The sequence below is a fragment of the Mustelus asterias genome, unplaced genomic scaffold (assembly GCF_964213995.1).
Source record: "Mustelus asterias unplaced genomic scaffold, sMusAst1.hap1.1 HAP1_SCAFFOLD_2205, whole genome shotgun sequence".
Classification (NCBI taxonomy): domain Eukaryota; kingdom Metazoa; phylum Chordata; class Chondrichthyes; order Carcharhiniformes; family Triakidae; genus Mustelus; species Mustelus asterias.
The window spans coordinates 1-18,957 of record NW_027592150.1 but is presented as its reverse complement, the minus strand read 5'-3'; the positions used below and the strand labels follow the sequence as shown (position 1 = coordinate 18,957).

General features: G+C 51.6%; 1 protein-coding gene across 3 annotated transcripts in view; it reads right to left on the bottom strand.

Annotated features, from left to right (window-relative positions):
• Nucleotides 1–9,347, bottom strand: part of parlb (presenilin associated, rhomboid-like b) — a 40,356-nt gene extending 31,009 nt beyond the window's left edge. For 2 of the 3 annotated variants that reach the window (XR_013496980.1, XM_078207317.1), the window contains exons 1-2: nucleotides 7,897–9,347; nucleotides 4,380–4,520 (exon numbers count right to left, since the gene is read on the bottom strand). The gene's annotated coding sequence lies outside the window, so the exon portion shown is untranslated. The remainder of the gene's footprint in view (nucleotides 1–4,379; nucleotides 4,521–7,896) is intronic. The other variant, XM_078207319.1, reaches the window with a different exon arrangement.
• Between the last annotated feature and the right edge of the window lie 9,610 nt (nucleotides 9,348–18,957).

The following is an 18,957-nucleotide window of genomic DNA, read 5'->3' as shown; positions in this document are numbered from 1 at the left end:
CAAAACTATGACAAATGGATTTCAATATCACTTTGGACCTAAAAAGGATGGAGCAGAGTACTTTCTAAATGGTGAAAAGCAAGAAACAGTAAAGTTCAGAGACTTGGGGTCCACAAACATAGAACATTAAAATGTCATGGACAAGTGGAGAAAACATTCTAAATGGCTAATGGAGTACTGCCCTTTATATCGAGAGGACCAGAATACAAGGAGATGCAGATATACAAAACTCCAGTTAAACCATACCTAGAGTATTGTGAGCAGATCTAAGAGCCATGTCTTAGAAAGGAATTTGACCTTGAAGGGAGTGCAACAGATTTGCCAAAATGATATTTGGCTAACTCCAAGAGTTATGAGGAAAGATTACACAAACTAAGGTTGTATTCCTTGGAATTTAGAAGCTTACAGTGCAATTTTACCTAAATCTTTTAAGATATTAAGGAGAACAGTTAGGGTAGTTGGAGCAAAACTATTTCTACTTGTTGGGGAGTGTAGGACTTGGGGGGGGGGGGCATAGTCAAAAAAATTAAAGCCAGACCTTTCGGGAGTGAAATTAGAAAACACTTCGACACTTGCCTGGATGAGTGCAGCTCCAACACTTAAGAAGTTCGATATCATTGAGGACAAAGCAGCCCACTTGATCAGCACCTCACCCACGACCTTAAACATTCACTCCCTCCACCACCGGCGCACAGTGGCAGCAGTATGTACCATCGAAAAGATGCACTGCAGCAACTCACCAAGGCTCCTTTGATGGCACCTTCCAAACCCACAACCTCTACCACCTAGAAGGACGAAGGCACCAGACACATGGGAACACCATAACCTGCCAGTTACCCACCATTCCTTCACTATCTTTGGATCAAGAACATGGAACCCTAACAGCACTGTGGGTGCTCCAACACCACAAGAGCTGCATCAGTCCAAAAAGGCAACTCACCATCACCTTCTCAAGGGCAATTAGGTGTTGGCAACACCTGGCATTACCACATCCCATGAATTAATTTAAAAAACCCAAAGAGTAGTAAAAATTTGGAATTATTTTCTGCAAACAGCATTTCATACAAAATTAATTTCAAATCTGAGCTTGATAGTTTTTTGTTATCCTAAGGTTTTAAAGAATATGGGTATGTGGAGCTAGGCCACAGATCAGCCATGGTCTCACTAAATGGCAGAGCAGACTCCAGGTATGAAATGACCTACTCCTGTTTGTGTTGCTGTAATGAATCAACACATAGAAGCCCATCTCTTTAATAACAGAAATTCTCCCATCAAAGCAAATTCCTCTCGTAACCTAATATTCCCATCAAAACTCATCCTTGTAGGACACTGAAAACTTATTTCTCTGCCTTAACTCCTTCACCAAAGCTCATTTCTCACAAACACCAACTGTTCTAACATGGTGACACAATGGTTAGCACTTAGCTTGAAAATAAAATTGCGAGTCTGAATTGTGCTGTGGGTGGGGCTTAGCACACCTGGAATGATCGGAGCTCTGAACTGCGCATGAGCAGTGAGAAAAACAAATTTGAAAAACGCGCTGCTGTCACATTGCTCCCGCGCCGCAAAAAGCAGATAAAGTGGCTCGGGAGCGAAAAACGGGAGCGATAGCTCCCACAGACATCACCCCACCCTCACAATATAACTGTCCCCCTTATCCACCCATCTCCCCCGCTACCCAGATCGCGACCCTAATACCCCCTTCGCCCCCACCAATCGCCCACAGAGTGGCAGCGGCCTCCCTCCTCCCCCTCTCCCCCACCAACCAGAGAGTGATCTGGCCTTCCTCTGTCCCCCTCCCACCACCAGACAACAATCGGGCCTCCCTCTGCCGCCCCCACCCCCAACCAGAGAGCGATGGGGCCTCCCTCCCCCCCCCCCCCATCCACCAGAGGTACATTTGACCCGCCTCCTCCCCCCCCCATCCCCCACCAGAAAATGATCAGGCCTCCCTTCTCCCGCTCCCCCCTAACCAGAGAATGATCTGATCCGCCTCCCCCTCCCCCCTCCACCACTGATCTGAGTCAGAGAGCCGTTGGAAGCCCTGAACTTACCTCTTCAGAAGCTGGAGCACCTGAAACAGATCTTTGCCGAGCAGGTCTGTTTCGCGCCGAATCTGGATGCGCAAACGCGATGGTAAAGGGGGGAAATGCTGGTAAAGTTGGGAGGACAGCCCATTAATTCAATTTAAATGCATGCAAATGCATTTAAATTGCCGTTGCGCCCATTTTGGGCATGAATCGGATCGCTACCATTTTCGGGCCTTGGTAAAGTGAGCATCTGTGCCGACGTGGGCACAGATCGCGTTAATGGCCTTACGCTCGACTTTACCAAGTTTTCGCGCCTGCAATGGTAAAATTGGGCCCCTAATGTTTTCTCTTCAGCCATATGGAAATTTTATCTTTAACTATAGGCAGTAAGATGTTCCTGGTTACTTGTAGTAAGCTAACTAGCCTGGAATTATCTGTCTCCCTCTTTAGAAATGGTTGCTACACTGCCTTCCTCAGGCCTCTCGCAGACATCCAACTCTCAACAGCCCTGATATGTAATAATAAGTCTGATGTGGATTAAAAAACATCACTAATCCTCACTAATATAAAAATAATAGACATGGTACTGTGCTAATAAACTCAGTAAAACTGGATGCAGGATAGCATCGCTTGGCAGTTTCATGTTGGAACAATTGTTTAACTCCCAGAGGCTCCTTCCTATCTCTCGGGCCATGGAAGAAATCCATAACTGGGAGCATTCTTCCTTGAGACAACCTCCTGGTACCCTGACCAGTCCATTCAGAAACAAAGGAAGTAAAATAAAGTAACCCTCAACTGCAACAGACTGTCGAACAACCACTGTATTTCACAGACAATGCTTCTGAGCGTGGAGTCCACTAATCCTTGTAAGCCAGGAGACTTGTACAGAACATGTTGGCTCATTCACAGGATGGAGTGCAAGATTTTAAAGTTTATTTATTATTTTATCTGTTGTGGTTCAGTGGAATCACTTTCACCTGAGTCTCGGGGTTGGGAGTTCAAGTCCCATTGCAGAAACTGGAGGACCAAACGCACGCTGACATTCCCATGCATTACTGAGGGAGTCTTTCAGATGAGAAATTAAGCAAGGCCACATCTTCTCTCTCAGATATGTACAAAAGATCCCTTACAATATTTAAAGGTGAGCAGAGGCGTTCTCATTGTCGTCCTGGTCAATATTCATCCCTCAACCAAAATCACTGATACAGATTGACTGGTCATTCCCACATTTGTGGGACCTTGCAGTAGATGTAACATTTCTTATATTACATCAGTGACTACACTTCAAAAGAACTTTATTGACTCCTCCATATAAGGTTTTGGGATATCATGAGGTTGTAACAGGTTCTACATAAATGCAAATCTTTCCTGTTCTTATGTCCTAAAATTGATTTTCACTCACCCACTTCTAGAATAAAGTCAGGAATTATCAGGAAGTGTTTCTGAAGTGTTCAACTAAAGGCCATTTCTATTAACCTATTCAAGGCACTATTCCTAACTGCAGTATTATCTAAAAACAATGCTTGCCTGTGGAATTCCCTGCCCAGTGAAGCAGTTGAGGCTACCTCGTTGAATGTTTTTAAGGCAGAGATAGATGGATTTTTGAACAGTAAAGGAATTAAGGGTGATGGTGAGCGGGCGGCTAAGTGGAGCTGAGTCCATGAAAAGATCAGCTTAGATCATGATCTAATTGAATGGCGGAGCAGCTCCAAGGTGAAAATGGCTTACTCCTGCTCCTAGTTCTTATGTTCTAGTGGAAGTTGCAACCACTGGTTATACCTGCTTCCCCATTTATGTGAACATTAAGTTTCCCAAGTATAGTGATTAAAATACAAAAACTTATTCATGATTAGAATTGTGAGTGATATTCCCTGTTGAAGCACAATGAACAGCTTCAGCTTGAAATCTATCCCATCCTAACCCAAATCCTTGTATCTGCACAGAAGCACTTCCATTCGGAGATCACAGGAAAGCTAATTGGTTTTCCTCCGTCTATTCAAAACTAACAAATATTTCTCCCATCACCACCGGCATTAATTTGGACCATTCTGATCATTGTGTCTCTCTACTCACTAAGTTAGCACAGCGTTGACCCAATGACATCTTAATGTCACTTGAAAACCAGCCATCAATCCACTACACACAAGTGCTAGTCAGTGGGTGAGAGGGTGAGCATGCATTGACATACTCCTCAGCCTGTGAAAGTGGCAGCAGCAGCCTGCCTTCCCTCGAAACAGCTAATCCCCCACACCCAGTAAACATAATGATCAAGAGTCCGTAACTCAACAGAAGCTTAAATATGATTTTTTTTTAAAAATAGCAAAGTAGCAAATTTCAGAAACTATTTACCTGCTTTCTGATGTCACCAGCTTTGGGTGGGTGATGCTTTTCCAACCAATCCAGTCGGAGGTCATTGAAGTAACTTTGAACTCTGGATTTGAGAGACTCATACTGCCAGATGGCTGCTACCCCAAATGAGGATCCTGTGAACTACACGAGTTAGTGCTCAGTGTCCAACTGATGACTCAGTTTAATACATAGCATTTAAAATTAGCAGCATTGCTAGATTAGCCCAGTTTTCTCTCCCACCATGTTCAATTGTACTGTTGTCCTGTCAAAGTACAAGATCAACAGTACGGTCTACTGGGTAAAGCGGCAAGTCCCATAATACATGATGCAAGGTAAATAGACCAGTGTCCACAGAGCAGGATACTCAGCAAAGAGCCCAGGTCAATAATGTAACATAAAGGTTCAGTCTAGGCATAGTATGCAACATCACTAAGATGCAATGGAAGAGAAGCTAAGTCTACATGCCCCCTGCCACCTTCCTCTAATGAATAATGAAAATGCTTGGCCACTATATAAAAGAGCTTTCAACCTTTCACCCAGAATGTTTCAACCACCATCTCCTCCTCAAACACCCCTCATTGGCATTTGAGGATTTTGACATTCAAAGTTCACAATGTGGGCACAATGCTGAACATTTTATTGGAGATTAGAAACATATAATGGAAAATGTGCAATATATGCAAGAACTATTTGAAACAGGAAAAAGCCATTAGACCCTGCAGACCAGGAGGGCTGAGAGTTCTGTGCTGACTTGTCTGCCCTCCATCAGGTCAGCAACACCAGATGAACAAAGGGATTTGGAATCTACAATCAAAACAATGTTCACAGGTAGGAAAATGCTCAAACTAACTCAGCCCTGTGCCGTCACGGGCATTCAGCCTTGGATCTTCAGGTAAGCGTTCTCCAAGGCGGCCTTCACGACACACGACAGCGCAGAGTCACTAAGCAGAAACTGATAGCCAAGTTCCGCACACATGAGGACGGTCTAAACCGGGATGTTGGATTTATGTCACATTATCAGTAACCCCCACAGCTTTCCTCCTGGACTTGCACAATTTCACAAGCTGTACTGTCTGGAGACAATACACATCTCTTTAACCTGTGTTGAATGCTCCCTCCACCCACATTGTCTGTACATTTAAGACCTGACTGGCTGTAGAGATTTGCATTCTAATCAGTATTCTGTAATTTGATTTCTGTGTCTGTGCCCTGTTTGAGAACAGAGACCACTCCATCTGACGAAGGAGCATTGCTCCGAAAGCTTATGGTATTTGCTACGAAATAAACCTGTTGGACTTTAACCTGGTGTTGTGAGACTTCTTACTGTTCATTAATGGTAACAGAGTATGAAATTAAGGGAGAAACACTGCATCCACATGGGGCTGTGGGCAGATTCATTTGGGATAATTTTAGACCAGGTTAAAAAGTAGATACAACTCTGGAGAAGGTTCACGCCATTTCCCTCGGATACAATCTAATTTGGAAGGACTGAATTATGAGAGAAGACAGAATAAATATGTCATATTCCCCGAGGATGAGTTGCTAAGGAGCGATCTAATTGAGGCATGCAGAACAAAGGAAATTGATAAAGTAGATAGTGTTCAACTCGACCCTCCAGAACAAGGGGACATCTTATGTGATGATTTTGGAGAGGAACAAGGAAGTACCTGAACAAAAGCAGCTTGTCGAGAAAAGAAAGAAGGAATGTTCGATGGTGAAAGGCAAGGACTGAAATGGACTGTACTACTGTTATATTTGCATGTTTTGATTTTATAAAATGTATAGATACCTATTGTAGAGTACTAGTAGTGTGACACTAACAGGTTTTGAAAAATGAAGCCATCTTTGAATATTAATGATTCTTTGTTTTCTTAAGGGAGGAGGTGATGATACTGTGTCTTTAAGAAATGTATTTTAATCATGTTTGTCTGCAGGATGATTTGTTGGCACAGTGTTGGCTGTAGCCTGTGTCCTTTGTTGTTACTGAGGCAGTATAATTGATATCATATTGATTTTAATCTGAACTAATGCAGTATTCAGTGGTTTTAATCGTCCCTTGGGATTGCTGAGTGGAGCTTGATTGGCGTGATTGACAGGTCATGTCATGTAGCTAAGGACAGCTATTTTTCACAGAGCATTTCAGTTTTTAGTTTTGTTTTTCAGAAGTGGCTTGAAGCTGAGAGAGACAGCAGTGTTTTCCCTCTCTGGAGTTGAAGTTTCTGTTCTCTATGTGTGTTTCTGGAAGGTACCAGAGATTAAGTTTAACTCTCAGGTTTTGCTGTTTTGAGGATATACCCTTCTCGGGAAACAGCTGGCTTGGATTTCTGTCCATAGGTGTTACAAAGCTGAAACACCAGCATCACAATAGCATACTTGTTTCTGTATCAAGTCTGAAGAAGGAAAGAATGTCTGTGGAATGGTGTTTAATTTGGAACAACAGAGATAGCTAGCTGTTTCGAGTTATACTGTGGCATGTTTAAATCTTGTAACTGGTAAAAGTTATGCTAATTCCTTTTGTTATATTTTAACTGTGTTCTTAAATAAACTTAGTTTGATAAAAGCTTTTTAGTGGGTCACTTGAATCATACCTGAAGTGAAACACCTTATGCTCACCAATGCCAAAATCAAATATAAAACTTAGGGTCTAGGCTAATTTCACAAAATACTTTGGAGTCTTTGGCCTGGGTCATAACTCTTAGAATTTGAGCTAAACTGGTTGGAAATCTGGGAAAATCTTCTGCACAGCAAAGTTTTGTGAGAATTAGAGTACACTATTCCAGATGGCTGGAGGAACAGAATCCACAGAGATGTGTGAAAGGAAAATATTTCATTGAAAAGTAAGGATGTGGGGAATTTGGAATTTGAATATGCCATCACAAAAATACTGTGGAGCACTAGATTCAATGGCTGACACGTGTTCCCACAAAGAATCGATCTCAGCATTCCAGGTTAGGGAGAGGAAATGGCCAACCTGAGCTCCTGATCAACATTACATAGCACCATGCCATAACACGACAAGATGTCCAGTCATCTAAAGGCCTAATGACGTGCACTGTTCAGACTTGCATGCGAGGAATGAACACTCAGGAGAGCCACCAAAGGGGTAGTCAACTCCTAGAACCACAAAATCCCTACAGAGCAGAACAAGGCCATTGGGCCCATCATGCCTGCATCGACTCTCCAAAAGAGCATCCCACCCAGATCCTGCCTTCCACCCTTATCCCCGCAACCTTGTGCATTTACCACAGCTAATCCACTGAACCTGCATATCTTTGGACTGTGGGAGGAAACCGGGGAGCCCAGTGGAAACACATGCAGACACGGGAGAACATGCAAACTCCAATCACACATGGGAGAACATGAAACTCCACACAGTCACCCAAGGCCGGAATTGAACCCGGGTCCCTGGTGCAGTGAGGCAGCAGTGCTAACCATTGTGCCGTCCTATGGAACAATATCTCAGCAGTCCTCAGAGTCTTCAAAAGAGGAAATAACTTCATCTTCAATTCTAACTTACCCCAACAGTAAACAGAAAGGGTTTGATGAGCTTTTTGAATGAGTGTGATGATGACTGAGATAAGACAGGCTTATCCAACAGTGGGGTAAGGCTGCTTTTGCTCGTCTGATTCACACGTGTGGCCAAGTCCTTCAGAGCCTTTTCATCGGGCTCTGCTTTCCGAGGCTCATTTTGTTTTGGTGCTTTTCTAAACCCTCGTCTGGGTTCCTTGTACAAAAATAACCTGCAAGAAATAGGTTAAGATTGTTGAAAAGTATATCTGCACTAGACTAATGAATACACCAAAGCACAGCATTGTATACATCAGCACCAAGCACTGGACTGAAGATGAGATGCTGCCAGAACTAGAAGAATTACACCTGGCCAGCACATGGTCTCAGTTTATTGTTGATATTAAACTGCTGAAACATTCAGCAGATATCTACAGATGAAAACATTTATTATGGGCTTGTTTCATGTATACCCACAGTTCTTTAAAATAGTGAAATGTTATATCAACGTGTCCTGTGGGAGATAAAGGCAAATCGCTTGTCCCCTTAATCTCATTCACCAAACAGGAGATTAAACTCTAGAGGTCCAGATTTGTGCTGAGTCCCACTCATCTCTCCAGTCACTCAGTCATTCACTGCAGCATATCTTGTCCATTTGATTTTCTTGCTCAACTCCATATTCTGCTCACCATACTCTACATGATGGGAAGTTGATGCTAATGTTTTGGTTGGATGAGTGTTCTATTACCTAGGATGAGCCACATTCAAAGATGCTAGTTTAAATGACACAAAAAGACAAATGTTATGACATGGGATTCCAAGATTTTTAACCATTGCAGGCTTAGTTCCCCAGATCCAGCCATTTCCCTAGCCCCTCCAAAAAAATTGCAAACAAGCTGTCTTGGCCATCAAAAGGGAGACATCCACCTGCTTTGGCATCCCAATTATATCAGGAATTTGAACCCTGCTGATCTTTCCCCCTTTTGCACAGAAAATGGTCAGCTGGGGTGCATAATACCCAACATGAATCTCATTGCTGTTTATTGGACCTCAGCTGTCTGCCATTGCATTTTACTCAATTACAGCGGTGACTAAACATAAAAAGCACTGCTGAGGGCCCCCAGACTGTGAAAGGCGCTATATAAATGCAGGTTCATTCTTTATTAAATATCTGCATATTTGATTAAACCAAGGGTGGGTTCATGTTAATATCTGCTGACCATAGAGCCAACTATCACTGCCTCATTACAAAAAAAGCCGTAAACAGCAGGGGCCACAAGAATTGCATATATGTTTGTGTATCGTTTTGCAATTGGTTTTTGAGTTGCTCTGAGTACTACTTGGTGTTGCCACGGGGATTTAAAGTCAAGTACAAATAAGAGCAAGTGAAATGTTCCTACTATGTCCATGTGGACAGTGAAAAATACCAGTATTAAGAAACACCTCACATTTATATTGCACCTTATCACAACGTCAGCAATATGTTTGAAGTGTAGTCAGGATGTTGAGCTGTGGTTCAGTATTAGCACTCTCACCTGAGTCACAAGGCTGTCTGCTCAAGTCACACTCCAGAGACTTGACCACATAGACTGACATTGCAGTGCAGTACTGAGGGAGTGCTGTACCATCCAAGGTGCCCTCTTTCAGACGGCTCATCCTCTGAGATAGATGTAAAAGATTCCATGGTGGCAGGGATGCAGGTGGTGACAATGTAGGGGGTAGGATGGGGAAGTGCTACATAATAGACTTTGCCAGCAAAATTGAAACCCATCGAATAAAAATGATAGTGGCAGCATAGTGATGAAGTTGGCTGACGAGAAAGAAAACGTTTTGAACAAAGTCAAAAATGCCAATTATGAGGTATGAAGGAAGAACTGGCTATGGTTAACTGGGTCAATAAGCGGATAGGTATGACAGTAAATAAAGCATGGGAAACAAATTAAAGAAACAATTCAAAATATTCAACAAATAAACATTCCACTGAAAAACCAAAACGCAGCAAGAAAGATCCACCCATGGCTTACTAAGAAGATTAAGGGCAGTATTTAATTAAGAAGCTCATAACGTTGCAAAGACTAGGAGGTAGTCAGAGGATTGGGATTGTTTCAGAAAACGGCAAAATGGCCACCAAAAAATTGATACGAAGAAAAAGAAATAAGAGAGCAAATTCGCCAGGGTAAAAAACAGACAATAGCTTTTACAAGCATGTCAAAAGGAAGAGAGTACCTAACGTAAATGTTGGTCCCTTAGAAATCGAGACCGGAAAAATTATCATGGGTGAATGAGGAATTAGCAGAGTCATTAAACAAAGATTTTGTTTTTATTTCACAGCGGAAGACACAAGTTACATACGAGAATTACAGGATAACCTAAGGGATAAAAAGAGTGAGGAAATTAAGGTCATTAGTATTAGCAGAGAAAAAGCATTGGCAAAACTTAAGGGACTAAAATCTGACAAATCCCAGGACCTGATGGCCAATAGGTGGGGTTCTAAAGAGATAGCTGCAGTGGTAGCGTATGTGCTGGCTATAATCTTCCAAAATTACTTAGCTTCTGGAATGATCCCAGTAGATTAAAAGCAAGCAACTGTAACACTGCAAAAACAGAGAACTCCAGGCCAGTTAGCCTGACATCAGTCGGTGGAAAAGTGCTGGAATCAATCATTAAAGAAATTGTAAAAATGCACTGAGAAAAGCATAGTAGATTTAGTGTACGATGGATTTCCAAAAGGCATTTAATAAGTTAAAACGTAAGAGGTAAGATAAGGACTTATGGAGTTAGGGGTAATGTATTAGCACAGATAGAGAATTGGTTATGGGCAGGACGTAAAGAGTGGGAATAAATGAGGCATTTTCAAGTTGCCAGGCTGTGACATCTGGAGCATCGTAAGGTTCATGCTGGGGCCTCAGCTAGTCACAATCTATATTAATTAAAAAAGACCAAAGGGGCGATCTTACCAAAAAAATTCTAAGTGCCAAACGAGCATAAAAACGGCAGAGAATTTTTTTTGGGTGAGTAAAAATTAGAATCTCAATCTTACTCTGTGGGGGAAAAAAGTAAAATCTGTTTCCTTCCAGGAGGGAGAACAGGCGCGGCAAAAGCCTGCCAAAAGCCGGCAGCTTGCAGCAGAGAGAGCCATTGCGCATGTTCAGATCTACGTGTTCTATGAACACAGATATCTGTTTATCACTGCCTGCCTCTCCCAGCTACTGCTGGTCTTCACGGCCGATTCGCACCCTCCCCCCACTATTGCAGGACTCCGCAGTAGATCCCCCATCACCACCCCCTGCCCAGACCCACCACTACCCCCCCCAACCCCCTGCATGGGCTGTCCGATCCCCCAACTTGCATGCACCTCCCTCCCCGTTATTGCGGGCTCCATGGCCAATACACAGCCCTTGCGCATGGGCCACCCGATCACCAGTTACAGAGTACGCAGCGTATGCCACCCACCGCCCTGATCCGGATTGCAGAGTACGCAGCGTGTCCCCACCCCTGATCGCGGCTCCAGAGTGCACAGCATGTCCACCACCTCCCCCCCACACCCCGATTGTGGTTGCAAAGTGCGCAGCGTGTGTCTCCCCCACACCCCGGATCGGCCAGCCCCCTTCAGGTCCCATCCCCTTGGCACTGCCCAGTGCCAGCATGCCCAGTGCAAGGGTGTCAGGTGGCAATTCCCTTGCCCCCAACCTTCCGGGGGGGGGAAGGGGGGTGTTGGGCTTCCATGGCCTCTGGTCCCACCGGCGTTGCCATCAAATCTGGTTCCGGCTGATGGGATACCATTGAGGATCATATGTGATCCTCGCTGGTGACAATCTTCACCAGCGAGGCTGCAGGGGCAAGTGAGCCCAGGTGATTGTGTCCTGGGCTCACTTATAATATTTTAATTCTAATTTAAATGGAATTTAAATATTACAATCAACCTCACGCCCTTTTTGCACACGTGGCTTATCTCATTGGATATCCGGTGCTCGTCATGAGAGGTGAGAAATCAGACCGATTTCTCGGCCCGCTCGCGATCTTACCGGCTTCACCTCACCCTTCGGCCGGGCGAAAGGATAAGATTGTGGCCCAAGTGTAATGTATAAAGTAAAAGTAAAGTTTATTTATTTATTGGTCACAGGTAAGGCTTACATTAACACTGCAATGAAGTTACTGTGAAATTCCCCTAGTCGCCACATTCCGGCCCCTGTTTGGGTCAATGCACCGAACCAGCACGACTTTCAGTCTGTGGGAGGAAATCGGAGCACCGGGAGGAAACCCACGCAGACACGGGGAGAACGTGCAAACTCCACACAGACAGTGACCCGAGCAGTATCTAAGTTTTCTCACAATACAAAGCTATGAGACAAACACAAAAGGACTGCAAAGAGTTGTAAAGTTAAGTTTGTGGGCAACAGGGTGGAAGATGGAGTATAACGTGGCAACTGTGAAGTTCTTCACTTTGATCATAATAGAAAAGCAAAATATATTTTAAAAGGCATGACACTAGAAAATAGTAGCTCATCTTAGGTATAGTCATACAGCGAACACAAAGTTAGCAGGCAGGTATAACAAGCAATAGGAAGGCACGCAGCATGTTGGCCTTTATTGCAAGTGAATTGGAGTACAAGAATAATTTCCCACAGTGGTACAGGGCACTGGCAAGCCCATACTTGGAATACTGTATACAGTTTTGGTTTCCAGATTTAAGCAGTGATGTGTGCGCAGTGGAGGCAGTACACTGAGCATTCACAGGGTTGGTCCCTTGTCCTATGATGGGAGACTGAGGAAATTGGGCCTATTTTCTGTTGAGTTCTGTGGAGAGACCGGATGGCCTCTTTCTGCACTGTCAGGGTTCTATGGAATTTAGAAGGTGGAAAGGCGATCTCATGGAAACATGCAAGGTTCCAAAGGTAGACAGAATACACACAGAGAATGTTTCCCTGGCTGGGGAACCTGGGGACAATCTCAGGAGAAGAGGTCAAGTATTTAAGACAGATTAGGAGAAGTTTACGGTTGTAAATATTTGGCATTCTCTACCACAGCGGATTATGGATGCTCCATTGCTGTGTATATTCAAGGCTGAGATAGATTGCTGGTCTCTCAGAGAATCGAAGGGTATGAGGAGAAGGCAAGAAAGTGGAGGTGAAGCCCAGGAGAAGCCAAGATTGTGTAAAATGGAGGAGCAGGCTCAACAGGTCACATGAATGACTCCGGCTCCTAATTCTTTTGCGAAATAGTAGTGAAAGCGTGTTTGTCAAAATGGACGAAGGCATGATCTCCAAAGTTCAGAAAGGGGTGGCTGGTGGGGAGTGGGCGTGAGAGGGTCAGAGGAGGCTAGGAAGAGGGGAGGGGGTCAAAAGGGGGTGGGAATGAGGGGGGCAGTGTGAGGGAGTGGTCACACAGAGGGGGTAGTAGGGAGGAGGCTTGAAGGGGTCAGGGCGGGTGGGGTGTGATTCCAGGGGGTGCCCATCCAGGGGTTATGGGTGCGATTCGGGAGGGGGAAAGGGCAGGGCCTGGTTCCAGAGGGCAAGGTGTGGTTGCAGAGCGTGAGGCCAGTGTAAAGGGGAGATGTGGCCACCGATGGCAGACGGGTCACCAAGGGCGGTGGCGTGGTTATAGATGGTGGTGCATGGTTACAAAGGGCAGGAGCGCATGGCCACCCCAGGGCAGAACGTGGCCACAGACGTTAGTGGCATGGTAAAAGGAATGGGACGTGGCTACAGAATGCGGGGCGCGCGGTCGCCGGAGGGGGGGGGGGCGCGGTCGCCGGAGGGGGGGGGGCGCGGTCGCCGGGGGGGGGCGCACGGTCGCCGGGGGGGGCGGGGCGCGCGGTCGCCGGGGGGGGGGGGGGGGGGGGGGGCGCACAGTCACCGGGGGGGGGGGGGAGGGCAGGGCGTGCGGTCGCCGGGGGCGGGGCGCGTGGTCGCTGGGGGCAGTTGCAGGGATTGGGGGCAGTTGTGGGGGAGCAGTTGCAGAGTTTGGGCGGGACACGGTTGCAGAGGGTGGGGGAGGGGCGGTTGCCGAGAGCGGGCCGGCGGGCGCCGAGGGCGGGGCGGCGTTTACCGAGGACGGGGCGGCGGGTGCCGAGGGCGGGGCGGCGGGTGCCGAGGGCGGGGCGGCGGGTGCCGAGGGCGGGGCGGCAGGTGCCGAGGGCGGGGCGGCGGGTGCCGAGGGCGGGGCGGCGGGCGCCCAGGGTGGGCCGGCGGGCGCCCAGGGCGGGCTGGTGGGTGCCGAGGGTGGGTCGGCGGGTGCGGAGGGCGAGGCGGGCTTGCAGAGGGCAGGAGGGCGTGGTTAGAGTACGGTTGCAGAGGGCGGGAGCTGGTTCAGTGGGCGGTGCGTGGTTGCAGGGGGTGGGTATGAATGCAGGGGGCAAGAGGACATGGTTAAAGAGGGGCATGTGGTTACATACAGCGGGGCCTGGTTAGAGAGGGTGGTAGGGCATGGCTACAGAGGGCGGGACGTGATTACAGAGGAATTCAGCATGTCCCCCGAGGGCATTCGGGTTTATTGCCAAGGCGAGGAGGCATGGTGGTGTATTAAGAGGACGGAGCTAAAGGTGGCAGACAAGTGCCTTGAAGTGCCGCCCAGGCCGAGACAGGACAGAATTAGATCTAAAATAGGCAGAGATAGGGATAGAACTAGAGGATGTGAAGTGGGATTGATTGGGGTGGTCGGGTAAAGTGAGGTCGGGTCGATCACTGGGGAGGGTCGGGGGAGTGTGACGAGTGTATTAAAGGTTGCAAGTGCAATGGGGCAGGCGTGATGCAAGGGTGAGCGGTGTCAGAGCTCAGGGGCTGGTGTGTGGTGTGAAAGGGGATGGGCTGCAGCTAAGTGGACGGACGTTTGGACAAAACGGGTGGGGGTGGAGCCCAAGAGGGAGCTCCCGTGGGGGCGGGGGAGGAGCCTGAGGGGGTGGTGGTTGAAGGCAGATTTGGCAAGCTTTGGAACCAGACGGCAGTGGAGGTGGGAGTGAGGGGGAGTGGAGGTGGGAGGGAGGGGAGTGGAGGTGGGAGGGAAGGGGAGGGGGAGTGGAGGTGGGAGGGAGGGGATTGGGGATGAGGGGCGTGGGGTGGGGGTGGTGATAGAAGGCTGGTATTTGGAAGGGAGATGGTGAGGTGAGGGGGAGGGAGTGAAGGGGAGCGGGAGAGAGGAGGGGAGGGAGGGAGAGGGCAGGGGAGGAGAGGGAACGGTGGGGATAGGGGGCAGAGAGGGGAGAGGGACCGGGAAGGGGGAGAGGGGAGGGGGAGGCGGCAGGGATGGGGAGAGGGGGCGGGGAGGGGGAGAAGGGGCGGAGAGGGAGCGGGGAGGGGGAGAGGGGGCGGGGAGGGGGAGGGGGAGAGGGAGGGGGAGAGGGGGCGGGGAGGGGGCAGGGAGGGGGAGAGGGGAGGGGAGGGGGAGAGGAGGGGGAGAGGGAGCAGGGAGGGGGCGGGGAGGGGGAGAGGAGTGGGGAGGAGGGGACGGGGAGGGGGAGAGGGGTGGGGAGAGGGGGACGGGGAGGGGGGGACGGGGAGGGGGGGAGGGGAGGGGGGGACGGGGAGGGGGGAGGGGGAGAGGGGGCGGGGAGGGGGAGTGGGAGAGGGGGCGGGGAGGGGGAGTGGGGGTGGGGGGACGGGGAGGGCCTTGAGAGGGATGTATGGTAAGGGGGGTGGGGGCAAGTGCTGAGTGAGGGTGGGCAGTTGTGGTGAGGGGGGTGTGGTGAAGGGAGTGGAGGCTGTTGTGAGAGGGGGAGGGGGTTGTTGTGAGAGGGGGACGGGGTGTTGTGAGGGGGGTTGGGGAGTGTTGTGAGGGGGAGTGGGGGGTTGTGAGGGGAGTGGGGTTGTTGTGATCGGGGGGTAGGGGCATTGTGGGGGGGGGTGGGGGGTGTTGTGAGGGAGGTGGGGGTGTTATGAGGGGGGTGGGGGTGTAGTGAGGGGGGTGGGGGTGTAGTGAGGGGGGTGGGGGTGTAGTGAGGGGGGTGGGGGTGTAGTGAGGGGGGTGGGGTGTAGTGAGGGGGGTGGGGGGTGTAGTGAGGGGGGTGGGGGGGGGTTGTGGGGGGGGGGGGGTTGTGAGGGGGGTGGGTTGTGAGGGGGGTGGGGGATGTTGTGAGGGGGTGAGGGATGTCGTGAGGGGGTGGGGGGTTGTGAGGGGGGTGGGGGATGTTGTGAGGGGGGTGGGGGGTATTGTGAGGGGGATGGGGGGTATTGTGAGGGGGGTGGGGGTATTGTGAGGGGGGTGGGGGGTATTGTGAGGGGGGTGGGGGGTATTGTGAGGGGGGTGGGGGGTATTGTGAGGGGGGGTGGGGGGTATTGTGAGGGGGGTGGGGGGTATTGTGAGGGGGGTGGGGGGTATTGTGAGGGGGGTGGGGGGTATTGTGAGGGGGGTGTTGTGAGGGGGGTGGGGGGGTATTGTGAGGGGGGTGGGCGGTGTTGTGAGGGGGGTGGGGGGTGTTGTGAGGGGGATGGGGGGTGTTGTGAGGGGGATGGGGGGTGTTGTGAGGGGGGTGGGGGGTGTTGTGAGGGGGGGTGGGGGGTGTTGTGAGGGGGGTGGGGGGTGTTGTGAGGGGGGTGGGGGGTGTGTGAGGGGGTGAGGGGAGTTGTGAGGGGGGCGGGGGGTGTTGTGAGGGGGGCGGGGGGTGTTGTGAGGGGGGCGGGGGTGTTGTGAGGGGGGCGGAGGGTGTTGTGAGGGGGGCGGGGGGTGTTGTGAGGGGGGCGGGGGGTGTTGTGAGGGGGGCGGGGGGTGTTGTGAGGGGGGCGGGGGGTGTTGTGAGGGGGGGCGGGGGGTGTTGTGAGGGGGGTGGGGGGTGTTGTGAGGGGGGTGGGGGGTGTTGTGAGGGGGGTGGGGGGTGTTGTGAGAGGGGTGGGGGGTGTGTGAGGGGGGCGGGGCGTGTTGTGAGGGGGGCGGGGGGTGTTGTGAGGGGGGTGGGGGTATTGTGAGGGGGTGGGGGGTGTTGTGAGGGGGGTTGTGGTTGTGGGGAGGGCGTTGGGGGGTGTTGGTGGGGCGTTGTGGAGGGGGGTGGGGGTGGTGTTGGGAGGGGGTTGGGGGGGTGTTGGGAGGGGGGTGGGGGGGTGTTGGGAGGGGGGTGGGGGGTGTGTGGAGGGGGTTGGGGGGTGTTGGGAGGGAGGTGGGGTGTGTAGGGAGGGGGGTGGGGGGTGTAGGGAGGGGGGTGGGTGGTGTAGGGAGGGGGGTGGGGGGTGTAGGGAGGGGGGTGGGGGGGTGTAGGGAGGGGGGTGGGGGGTGTAGTGATAGGGGTGGGGGGTGGTAGTTGAGGGGGGTGGGGGGTGTAGTGAGGGGGGTGGGGGGGTAGTGAGGAGTTGGTGCTGTAGTGAGGGGATGGGGGTGTACGGAGGGGGTTGGGGAGTGTACTGAGGGGGGTGGGGGGTGTACAGAGGGGGTTGGGGGTGTCCGTGAGGGGGTGGGGATGTAGTGAGGGGGTGGGGGTGTAGTGAGGGGGGGTGGGGGTGTAGTGAGGGCGTGGGGGGGTGTAGTGAGGGGGTGGGGGGTGTAGTGAGGGGGTGGGCGTGTAGTGAGGGGGGTGGGCGTGTAGTGAGGGGCGTGGGGGTGTAGTGAGGGGGGTGGGGTGTAGTGAGGGGGTGGGGGTGTAGTGAGGGGGGTGGGGGTGTAGTGAGGGGGGTGGGGTGTAGTGAGGCGGGGTGGGGGTGTAGTGAGGGGGGTGGGCGTGTAGTGAGGGGGGTGGGCGTGTAGTGAGGGGGGTGGGCGTGTAGTGAGGGGGGTGGGCGTGTAGTGAGGGGGGTGGGCGTGTAGTGAGGGGGGTGGGGGGGGTTGTGGGGGGGGTTGTGAGGGGGGTGGGGGGGGTTGTGAGGGGGGTGGGGGGGGTTGTGCGGGGTGTGGGGGATGTTGTGAGGGGGGTGAGGGATGTTGTGAGGGGGGTGGGGGTTGTGAGGGGGGTGGGGGATGTTGTGAGGGGGGTGGGGGATGTTGTGAGGGGGGTGGGGGGTATTGTGAGGGGGGTGGGGGGTATTGTGAGGGGGGTGGGGTTATTGTGAGGGGGTTGTTGTGAGGGGGGTGGGGGTATTGTGAGGGGGGTGGGGGGTATTGTGAGGGGGGGTGGGGGGTGTTGTGAGGGGGGTGGGGGGTGTTGTGAGGGGGGTGGGTGGTGTTGTGAGGAGGGTGGGGGGTGTTGTGAGGGGGTGGGGGGTGTTGTGAGGGGGGCGGGGAGTGTTGTGAGGGGGGTGGGTGTATTGTGAGGGTGTGGGGGTGTTGTGAGGGGGGTTGGCGTTGTGGGGAGGGGGTTGGGGGGTTGTTGGTGGGGCATTGTGAGGGGGGTGTGGGGGGTGTTGGGAGGGGGTTGGGGGGTGTTGGGAGGGGGGTGGGGGGGTGTTGGGGAGGGGGGTGGGGGGGGTGTTGGGAGGGGGGTGGGGGGTGTGGGGAGGGGGTTGGGGGGGTGTTGGGAGGGGGGTGAGGGTGTGGGGAGGGGTTTGGGGGGGTGTTGGGTGGGGTGTTGTGAGGGGGGTGGGGGTGTGTTGGGAGGGGTTGGGGGGGGTGTTGGGAGGGGGGTGGGTGGGTGTTGGGAGGGGGTGGGGGGGTGTTGGGAGGGGGTTGGGGGGTGTGTTGGGAGGGGGGTGTTGGGAGGGGTTGGGGGGGTGTTCGGAGGGTGTTGGGAGGGTTTGGGGGGGTGTTCGGAGGGTGTTGGGAGGGGGGTGGGGGGTATAGTGAGGGGGGTGGGGTGTAGTGAGGGGGGTGGGTGTGTAGTGAGGGGGGTGGGAGTGTAGTGAGGGGGGTGGGAGTGTAGTGAGGGGGGTGGGGGTGGGGGTGTAGTGAGGGGGTGGGGGTGTAGTGAGGGGGGGTGAGGGTATAGTGAGGGGGGGTGGGGTGTAGAGAGGGCTGTGGGGGTTGGGGGGCGCAGTGAGGGGTTGTGTGGGGTGTAGTGAAGGGGGCGGGAGGTACAGAGAGGGGGATGGGGGGTGTTGTGAGGGGGTTGGGGGGTGTAACGGTGGGGTGGGGGGTGAAGTGAGGGCAGGTGGGTGCGTACACCCGGTGGGGGTGTAATGATGGGTGGGTGGGGGTGTAGTGGGGGATTGGGCGGTGTAGTGAGGGGGGTGGGGGGGTGTAGGGAGGGGGGTTGGGGAGGGTGTAGGGAGGGGGGTGG